We start from the raw sequence: 11,934 nt of genomic DNA, 5'->3' as shown, positions 1-11,934 counted from the left end.
ACTGTTTAAAAGTGCAAAGTCAAAGTCCAAAGATTCTTCTGTGACACAAGGCAATGTCTTAATTGTAACTCCCACACAAATTAAAAAAGAAATTATGAACTTCCAAAGTAATGATGCAGAATACACATTACCATTCCACAAGGGAGGAATGAGGACACAGTGCAGAATACTAGGCCAAAGAAACTCCAAAGCAAAGCAGGCTTTACTTTCATTACCCTCAAGATAATCATAACACAAGTACGTTAAGCCTTGCTTAGAGCATCTTACTACTTTTTTATTCCAAAGTTCCAGTTTTCTACATTTTCATAAAAATCAGCACAGTCATATAGTCAGAGAGGGAAGCAATTCTCTGCAAGTAACTTTAGTTTCACTTATTTTTCTATTTCAGTGATGAAACACCATGAATAAGGCAACTTACAGAAGAATTTGTTTGGGTTTGTGATTCCAGAGGAAAAGGAGTCTGTTATTTAGGGGAATCATGGTAGCAGGTAGGACTTGATTACTATAGTAACCAATTGAGAATTCATATCCTGAAGATCAAAGAGTGCACTGAACCTGTTCAAGCATGCTTCAAAACAATATCTTGTTCCTTTTAAGTTGAGAACTGACTGTAGTTTTTTCTTTTTTTGATTTTTATTTTGTTTTGTTTTTATTTGGTTTTTCGAGACAGGGTTTCTCTGTGGCTTTGGAGGCTGTCCTGGAACTAGCCCTTATAGACCAGGCTGGTCTTGAACTCACAGATATCTGCCTGCTTATGCCTCCTGAATTCTGGGATTAAATGTGTGCACTTCCACCACCCGGCTGGGAACTCTAGTTTTAATTGATGAATTCACTGTAAAACTGTATCTGAAATATTATTCATTGCCAGTATATTAGTAGTTTTTATTAATTCTATTACTCTACAGAGCTAATTTTTAAATTATTTTTATTATTATTACAATGGTACAATGGTTACTGAAGGAAAATTCTATGCATTGAAAATGAAAATAATATTAATGTCTCTTTTTAAACCTTCATCCACTAATAGAATTCATGGCTTTGTGAATATTTGTTACCCCATTTCTTTTTTTTTAAGATTTATTTATTTATTACTTATACAGTGTTCTGCCTACATACCAGAAGAGAGCACCAGATTGAATTGTAGATGGTTGTGAGCCACCATGTGGTTGCTGGGAATAGAATTCAGGACCTCTGGAAGAGCAGTCAGTGCTCTTAATCTCTGAGCCATCTCTCCAGCCCCTTGTTATTCCATTTCTACTTAATATATCTTAATAATTTTAGCACTGTACAGTTTATGAAACTATTTCATAATAGGAGTATTTCCTTATACTTAAAATGTAAAATCTAATAAAATAAAGCTATCCAGACAAAAATGTTAGAGCTGAAATAAGACAAGTCCTTTAATGTTACAAAGGAAATTTAAGCCATGGCTCAGAGTTACATGAAAGTGTGTGCAGGTTTCTTTTGAGGCTGTTCTCAAATTCAAGATGCTATATAGTCTGCACACTAGGTTAAATCAACTGACCTCTTCATCCTAGTTTCCTTTAGGCGATTTCCTCCTCAGCACTCTTCTATTTAACCTCTAATGTATTTTTCAGAAACTCTTTAACCTTCTCCACAATAAGTATAAACTTTAGGGAAGTTTTCAACGATATTTTGTGTGCTTTGTTTGTTATTTCGTGGTTGTTGTTGTTTTAATAGTTTAAATATTTCTTTTAAACGGAGGAAGGGAAAATATTTACAAGTTTTTTGGTACCCTATACATAGAGTGCACTCAGTGGTCAGACAGGAAAGTATTTTAAACTAAATAAACAATTAATATCCTCAATGAAACTAGTAACCATATCACAATTCATGCGATCCAGACTCCATAACTGGGCAATATTTATCTATTTAAAGTGGAATCTAGGAAAAAAATCACTATATTTTAAACAAATAATATACATAAAGTGAAACTATGATTTCTTCATCTAAAAAGAAATAAATAGCCAGCTTTTCTGTGAATTGAAAATTTTATAACTCCTAGCATCATTCCTTCTTGCTACTTTGTGGAAGGAAATATCCATATATATTTTAAAGATCATCTTGTAACGGTTGTGGATATTTATCATCAGATAAGCATGTAATTTTGGAAATATGTACTATGAATATATAAATTGTATGCATTTATATAAGTATACAAAAATATATATGTATAAATATGCATAGAACTGGCCATCCTGGAACTAATTCAGCTAGCTCTGTAACTAGGTTAATGTTCAACTCAAAGATATACTTTCTATGTCTCTTAAATTCTGTATTAAAGGTGTGTGCCATATATACCCAGCTGTGATAAACATTTTTAAATGACTTTTGTTGGGTCGTACGGTAAATATAATATTAAGTATTTTAATTTTTCCTCAATGATTTTTATAGTGGCTTCACAATTTACTACCCCAGCAACAGTGAATGAAAGGTTACCATTCACACCTGTAGGAGGAAGTCTGATGCCGCCATTAAACATGTGACTTACTAAGTCTATGCCGCCATTAAACATGTGACTTACTAGAGGCGCATACAGATGAGGCAATAAAAGGGCGGTTTACCACACCGCTAACCACACCCACTTTAGGCAGGACTAAAGACGTATACGGCTGGACGTAAAGACGTATACGTACGTAGGCGGAACTACGTCACTAGCCAAGCCCACTTTTGGGCATGGCTAGGGGCGTTACGGGGGAAGGCATAAAAGACAGCGCACATGAGTAATTTTCTACATAAAATACTTTGCATTACTGTCAGTAATTGTGTGTCGCATATAGTTACAGCGTCCGTTGAAGCCAACACACACCAGCATTTATTGTCAGCTGTTTTCTTCTTTTTTATCATTCCAGCTGGTATGGTGGCATTTTGTTTTCCCAGTGGACTTGCTGTTGGCTACATCCTATGGGTGTAGCTTCAGGTGTGCATACATGAGCCCTTATAAGGAAGATGAGGGGTTGTCTTGCTCTCTTGTTCTGAGGTTGGAGCTACAGAAGAGCAGAGACTGCTTCTTAGCAATTACTTAAAATAATCGTTTAAGTGGTTCCCTGATGATCATTTATCTAGGTCTTGTGGATTGCCTAAGCTGCCTCCAGGCTGGTGTAAAATGAATTCTCAAGTAGCTTTAATTTAAAGTGTCTTGAGTGAAAATGATGTTTCAAATTTGTGAGGTTTTTTAACCCATGTTTCATTTTGAAAATTCTCATTTCATGTCCATAACATTTTTGTGTATGCAACACTTAGAGTAACTGAAAATGTTCCAGATTTTAGGCATTAGTCTTTTCTGGGTGCTAAAGTATAATTATGAAAGAAGATTCCAAATTTTAAGTGTTTGATTGTATTTTCATGTTTCTTTACATGTAATGTGCATTGGTTAGTGTGTGGGGTGGTGTTGGTGGTGGTGGAGGTGGTGGTGGTGGTGGTGGTGTGTGTGTGTGTGTGTGTGTGTGTGTTTGCACATGTGTATGCTCAGGCATATGTTATGTACCCATCTTTACTTGGAAGTGTGTGATGTTAAACTACTGATAATTGAATAGAGTAAATATAAAAATTTAACAAATACTGATGACTTCATACAAAACTTTTATATGGCAGCACAGTCATGTAAACAATGGATTGATCATAAGATAAGCTCGTTTCTTCTGCATAGTGGGAAGAAGATTTCCTTTCAAAAATCAAAATAAGAAAAATACTAACTTTAAGATATAAAGGTAAGAATAGGAATGATCAAGAGTAAGTGGAAATAATGTCCACAGATAAAGATAATTTAACTTTTATAATAATGTTTTGTGACTCTTTTGTCTTAAGCTGTGACCATGCATAACCTTGAGAAATTAAACAGTTATATTTATACCCAATAAGTTCCATGGGGCTACTTATTTCTGCTTCCACAGTTTTCAAATTAAGCATATTATACATTGTGTAGGTAAGCCATGTTTTTGTAAATAATGTATTAAGTAGAACAATATTTAAAATACATTTGGCCTAAAAGAATATATGATTTGCCTGTACAATGCTACTTCTGGGAAGAAAAGTTACTAGAGCTTAAATTCACACACACACACACACACACACACACACACACAATTGTATATCATTAAACATGATCATCAATGATGTTTAGCTTAACAAGATCATTATTTTGCACCTTAAAAAAACAAGATAACAATTGGTAAGTATTTTCTTGTAGGAATACTCACTATGTTATATTTATAAGGACAGAAACTTTATGTCTTAAGTAGCTCTTCAGTATTGACTTTCATGAGCTTTCTAATTTCTGACTGATTTTGCCACGAGTAAGAAGCCCGTAGTGAAATTATATAAAAGAACAGCATGCAGTTGGTATTAAAAGCAAAGAAACAAAGGATTGAATTGCACTGTGCATACTTGAATGCACAGGGCACTTACATACTTTCCTTTGAGTTTCATATTTATCTTTTTTGTTATGTTACAATGTTGGTAAATAGGAAAATGCAATTTCTGCTTTATTGGAAAAGTGAATCCTTGAGGTAACATCTCTCAGTCATCTCCTTCTTGTTTTGTCTTTTCCTTTGTTTTCTTATTGGAAGATTGACAATGCTGGAGCCTCTGGGCATCGTTGGATACACTGAAGATTTATACTAATATTTAACATTTTTCATTTATCCCTGCTTGCCTGAAAACTATAACTCTCAATATAATATATGAAAGTTGTAATCATAATTTTAAAAATTGAAGGTGGTTTAGAAGCCAACCCTAAGGATGTGGAGACAAAAAAAAAAACGCTATTGCCTTATAAGTACAGAATGTTGCATAGTGGTTAAAAAGAAGTAGGAAGAGTGAAAGAAACTTGTCAGAAAGAATGAAGGAGAACCAAAAAAAGATAATAATAGAGGAGGCAGCGCTAGTATAGAAAGAAAACCTTAAAGATCAGGAAAACGTTGAAAGCATAATGTCTGGTAATATTGTTCAGAGTTGAGAGAGAATTCCATTACATTTTTATTTTCCATCAGGACACACAATAAATAATTAGACACTGACTATGGGAGAAAGAAATACTAAGAATGTGGTATTATTAAAACAATGAAACCTGAAGCACCCTGAACATTGCTTGTGAAAATCGGTGTTTATTGATATATTTTGTAGCAAGGTATGAAGTAGCCAAATTAAATAGAAAGTATACAAAAACTATATATATATATATGTATATTGATTAAAGACTGAGAGACAGAAGAGAGTATTAAATTTCTTTTAAATTGCAATTTGAATTCTTTTATTTTTATTCTTATTTCTATGTTTATCATTGTTGATGGTTTGGCCATTGTATCAAGCAAGCTTATCATTCACAAGTAGCAACACTCTTTCTAATTGGTTTGAGTATTTTGAAGTTAATATGTTTATTTTATGTGTGAAATTGGCTAATTGGATTTTGTTGTACATATAACATAGTAGCATGCTTTAAAGTACAATAACTCACTGACTAATGAACAGGCAGCCATAATTTTGTGTTTTGAATGGATTTTAGCTATGATCCTGTTTTCTAGAGGAGAATTTATACTTCTAAATACAACATTCCATTTCTTTAAAAAAAAACACATGGGTCCCATTTGATCTGATGGAAAAATAAACAATTGTTTATGGGAAATTTCTCTGATTTTTAGGCACGGCTGACTGTTGGTAGCTCATGCCTTTAATCCCAGCACTTGGGATCCTTCCAATCATATCAGATAATGAAAAGTTTTAAAAAGCTCTGAAAATAAATGAATTGCTAATTCATGAATCTCCTCTTCTTTTCCAGAAGAAAGCAAAGGGAGCATTTGATTAAGGTCTAAGTCATATCACAGGGAGTCTTAGGGGTTCAGCCATGTCATTCTTTTTGGATGTCAGAAAATACATATAAAACCCATTGCGATCAGTGTACCAGAACCTGGTTATGGCCTTCTACCTTGCCTTTGCACCTCCATATATAATTATATAATATGTGCCAGATAATTTTGGAAAAAAAAACTGATCTATCTTGAAAACTGTTTTGTGAAAGAGCTGCTTTATTAATATTTGCTATGTCTTTACTGACATATACTTCATGTTTTCCTGAACTAAAACAACCTTCCTTGAAGCATTGTTTTCTTTGTTTCATTTGTGGATAAAGGTATACCAAAACTGTAGTAAGTTCATATACAACTTAGACTGTAGTCTACCACATTCTTTCAGGTCCTCAAATCCTGTGTCTAGCAGACAAGATCTGTGATGCTAGCTGAAAAGTCTACAGTTCTCATAGAAATTCTAGAGGAGAAACTGTAGAGGATCCCAAAGAAAAGTGTCACAATATTAGATAATGATTTTTTGTGTGTTTTTGCTTTGCTTTGCTATGATTTTAGCCACTGAAAATATTTATCCTATTTAGTTATCCAACTTAACTGTCCCATGTTGTCTGATGGAAAAATAACAATTGTTTATGGGAAATTTCTTAGATTTTTAGGCATGGCCAGCTGGTGGTAGCTCATGCCTTAATCCCAGCACTTGGGAGGCAGAGGCAGGCAGATCTCAGTGAGTTTGAAACCACCCCATTACTTAAAATGAGTTCCAAGACAGCCAGGAGTATCACACAGAGAAACCCCATCTTTAAAAAACAAACAAACAAAAGATTTTTAGGTACTAACACCATTCAATCATGGTCATGAAAAGAAATATAGTATAATTTTTGTTCTTTGTTTCATTATCAGAAGACAGTGATGATTTTAGAAAAGTTGATGCTTTTTATTAGAGGGTATACTTCATACTTTGTTGGTAAACCATCTTGTTAGTAAACCAACATTAAAATAATATTGTCTTTCACCCCAGAGCACATTGTCTTACATGTTTTCAAAATGACATGGTTTTCTATTTCAGAATAAATTTTCTATAAAAGAATTCAGTTTCACGAGAATATACTTTTTAAAATATGTTTTGACATGTACTTCTACCATAAACTAGCCTTAGGCAAGTAATTTATGTATCAGGGCTTCAGTTTCTGTGTATGTAGTATAAAAGTGATTCAACCCCAGGTTCCCAACCAATTCTACTATTTAATGATATAGGGATTGACAGGATATGGATAATGTGGAGAACTGAAGAAATGGGGAAAGAAGGAGAATAAATTGTTTATGCTACTTACCAGAAATTCTTTCTACACAAATCTGAACACATACACACCCAAAACCATATGTATATATATATACATATATATATATATACTGATGAATTTTACTTGCAAATTAAAAACAATTTTTCAAAGCCTTTTTTCTTCTGTATATGCTCAAAGACAAAACTGGTTATTTATGTCCTTATAATCTCTTATTATCACTAGTTTCCTGTACATGGTATGCACTTTTGGTAGAACAATTTCTTACGATATCTATTGCTATGAAGAGACAGGATGACTACAGCAATTCTTACAAAGGAAAACATTTAATTGAGGTGCCAGCTTACAATTCAGAGGTTTAGTCCATTATCATCATGATGGGGATCATGGCTATTGGGAATATGAAGGTGTACAGGCAGATGTGCTGGAGTGTTTTAAACCTTGAGTCAAAAGCAACAGCAAGTGAACTATCTCACTGGGCCTGGCTTGAGTATATATGAAACCTCTAAACCTACCTTCATAGGGACAGAATTCTTCCAATAAACCCATACCTACTCCTACAAAACCACAACTTTGGCAACCATTTTCATATAAACAAACACAAAGTTAATTAAAATTTCATAACATTTTAGATAATCATAGTGTATAACATTCTTACCAATTAAAGTGAAAATACATCTCATACCAGGTTTAGGTTTAATAATTATCAAACACTATATGCTTGAACTACCTTGAGTCTATCTTCAATACTTCTTAGTTATCTGTTTCAAAAGTTTACCTTTCCTTATATATTTTGAACAAAATGTATTTTCCCAAAAATATACCCCTAGCAACAAAACCTGTGGTTTAATTCTCTGTGTACTGATATAATTTTCTGTTCTTTGATCATACTTAGAAGAATGTGTCACTTTCTGCAGTTTGTTTATGAGTCTGAATATTTCTTAGTGGAAGAGCAGCTAATATAACACTGTGTTTTTAAAAATAATAATCCATTAGTTAATTCTTAGGCTAAATATCCTGTTGTCAGAGTAAGACATCCACTAATTTAGCCACCCCTTAGACAAAATATTCTATTGTTTAACCTTGAAAGAGCAATAGTGAGTTTGAACTCTCTGACCTTATGTCAAAATGAAGAGGAAGAATTTCTATGGGCCTTGACAAGTACCACTCATAGCTTCAGTAGAGGTCTAGCCCTGTGAATTCAAGTGCAAGAGAGATATAAACACTTGGCAAGCCTAACAGACTCAGACTCATGTCAATCCCAGGATTATAGTATTACTTGTTAACACAGGATTCAGGCTGTCACCCATGGATACAGCCTCTGTTTCATTCACACTTGTGTATCCAACTCTAGACCTAACATGAGAGTGTAATTTATATGGTAAATTCTGTAAAAGTTAAAAATTAGGAACTAGAGAACTTAGACTCAAAGTGCCGATAGAAAGGGAGAATAGTATCCAGTATCATATGGAAAGACAGAAAAAAGGATTAACAAACAATGTCAGTCTTCAAAGGCAAGAATGTATTTAGATGCTTTAGATTCCAATAAAGCAATACACAGATTAATAACAACTAGGTAAATGAGATAATGTTAAATAATAAAATAAAGTACTTGCTATAAAAACAAAGATGTATCATATATTTGACAAATAATTAAAAACAGTTCTTCAGAGAAAGCTAAGTATAAATACAGAAAGCAAAAGTGTTTAACCATTTGAGAAACACACACACCCACATGCTACAGTGCTTGAACTTAGTGAACTTTTTTCTGTGTGTGTGTGTGTATAGCAATAGTAAAATATCATGAAGTTAAGAATTTGTGATGAACACAGTAGAAGGTCAAATGAGGAGTAGGAGTATAGATAATGTAGTAAACTGTGCTTGTATGAAAATCTCAAAAAAATACAGTTTCAAAAAAGATAGAAATTCTATAGGCACAATTGAATGAAATAGGGAGTTACAAAATATCAAAATACATTTTTTCATTATTTTTTATTACATATTTTAGAATAGAGCTTGCTTCACATCCGATTTCCAGCTCCCTCTCCCTCCCATCCACCCATAGCCCCTAATCTCCCATCCTATCCTCTTTCCCTTTCACTTACGGGGTATCCAGAGTCAGTTATTCCGTTCAGGGCAGAGTCCAGGCCGTCACTCAAGAGTCCAGGCTGAGATAGCATCCCTCTTTGTGTTATGGACACACAAAGTCCATTTGTATGCCAGGGATAAATACTGATCTACTGCCCAGGGCCCCAAGGGTTGCCCAGGCCTCTTCACTGACTCTCACATTCAGGTGGTCTGGATCAGTCCCATGCTGGCCTCCCGGATGTAGTCTGGGATCCAAGAGCTCCCTCTTGTTCAGGTCAGCTGTTTCTGCTGGTTTTGCCAGCCCATTCTCTGCCCATTTGCTCATCACTATTCTCTCTCTTTCACTGGGTTCCAGGGTATCAGTACAGTGTTTAGCTGTGGGTGTTTGCCTCTGCTTCCATCAGTCACTGGATGAAGGTTCTAGGAAGGGATATAAGGTGGCATTTAAGTTCATTATCAGGAATTGGCATATAAGGTAGTCTCTCCACTATTGCTTAGTTTGCCAGTTCGTGTCTTCCTTGTAGATCGCTAAAGGTCTCACTGGTGGCAGACCTCTCTTCAAACCTACAATGACTCCTCCTATTATGGTATTTCTCATCCTGTTCTCCCCATATTCTTCCCCCAACTCAACCTTCTTGCTCGCCCATGACCTACTCTATCCTCCTCATCTCCCTCTCTCTTCTTCCCAGCTTCCACTCCCCCCTTAGGGTCTTTTCTGCTTTCCAGACTCTCTGTCAGTGGAGTTTCAGAATGGCACTCCAATGAACCATGTCTAAAATCCATATATGAGTGAGTACATATCATGTTTGTCTGTTTGTGCCTGGGTTGACTCACTGAGGATGGTTTCTACTAGTGCTGTCCATTTGCCTGCAAACTTCAAGATTCCATTGTTTTTTTTCTACTGAATAGTACTCCATTGTGTAAATGTACCACATTTTCTCTATCCACTCTTCAGTTAAGGGGCATCTAGGCTGCTTCCAGGTTCTGGCTATTACAAATAATGCTGCTATGAACCTAGTGGAACAGATGCCCTTGTTGTATGAATGTGCATCTTTTGGATATATGCCTAAGAGTGGGATGGCCAGGTCTTGTGGCAGATTGATTCCCATTTTCCTGAGGAATCTCAATACAGATTTCCAAAGTGACTGTATGAGATGGCACTTCTATCATTAGTGAAGGAGTGTTCCCCTCTCTCCATCTCCTATCCAGCATAAACTGTCACTGGTGTTTTTGATTTTAGCCATGTTGACAGGGGTGAGATGGTATCTCAGATCTGTTTTGATTTGCATTTCCCTGATGGTTAAGGATGCTAAGCAATTTCTCAAGTGTCTCTCAAACACTTTAGACAGAGGCAGAGGCAAGCAGGCTGTCCTGGAACTCACTCTTGAGGCTAGGCTGGCCTCAAACTCAAAGAGATCTGCCTGCCTCTGCCTCCCAAGAGCTGGGATTAAAGGCATGCAACACCAATGTCCAGCTTAAGAATTCTCTATTTATTTATATTTCCCATTTTTAATTGGATCCTTTGGTGTTTTGGAGACTTGCTTTTGAGTTCTTTGTAAATTTTGGAGATCAGCCCTCTGTCAGATGTGAGGTTAGTGAATACCTTTTCCCATTCTGTAGGCTGCATTTTTGTCTTTTGACTCTGTCCTTTGCCTTACAGAAGCTTGTTAGTTTCAGGAGGTCCCATTTGTTAGTTGTTGATCTCAGTATCTGTGCTACTGGTTTTATGTTCAGGAAGCCATATCCTGTACCAATTCGTTGAAGAGTATCTCTCACTTGCTCTTCTAAGTGTTTCAGTGTATCTGGATGTATGTTGAGATCTTTGATCCATTTGGACTTAAGTTTTGTGCATGGCAATAGACATGGATCTATCTGCAATGTTCTGCATGCCAATATCCAGTTTTACGAGCACCATTTGTTGAAGATGCTTTCTTTTTTCCATTGTATAATTTTATCTTCTCTCTCAAAAATCAAGTGTTCATATGTGTGTGGGTTATAATCAGGGTTTTCAGTTCGATGCCATTGGTCTACCTGTCTATTTTTTGTGCCAATACCAAGCGGTTTTCAGGACTATAGCTCTATAATAGAGTTTAAAGACAGGGATAGTGATGCCTCCTGAAGTTCCTTTATTGTACAGGGTTGTTTTGGCTATCCTGAGCCTTTTGTTTTTCCATATAAAGTTGATTATTGTTCTTTCAAGGTCTGTGAAGAATTATGCCGGAATTTTTATAGAGATTGCATTGAATCTGAAGATTGCTTTTGGCAAGATTGCCATTTTTATTATGTTGATGATACCAATCCAAGAGCATTGGAAATCCTTCCATTTTCTGGTGTCCTATTTGATTTCTTTCTTTAGATACTCAAAGTTCTTTATATACAGGTCTTTCACTTCTCTGGTTAACGTTATCACCAAATATTTGATGCTGTTTATGGCTATTGTAAAGGGTGATGTTTCTCTGATTTCTTTCCCAGCCACTGACTTTTTTGAGTTAACCTTGTATCCTGTCACTTTGCTGAACTTGTTTATCAGCTGTAGGAGTTCCCTGGTAGAGTTTTTCGGGTCACTTTTGTAAACTATCATATCATCTGCAAATAGTGAAACTTTGACTTCTTTTATTCCAAGTTGCCTTGATCTCCTTTTGTAGAACTCCAAGTACAATATTGAATTGCTATGGAGAGAGTGGACAGCCTTGTCTTATTCCTCATTGTAGAGGAATTGCACTGAG

Source organism: Mesocricetus auratus, unplaced genomic scaffold (assembly GCF_017639785.1).
Source record: "Mesocricetus auratus isolate SY011 unplaced genomic scaffold, BCM_Maur_2.0 Super-Scaffold_2245, whole genome shotgun sequence".
NCBI classification, from domain to species: Eukaryota; Metazoa; Chordata; class Mammalia; order Rodentia; family Cricetidae; genus Mesocricetus; species Mesocricetus auratus.
This window is presented reverse-complemented; position numbering follows the sequence as displayed.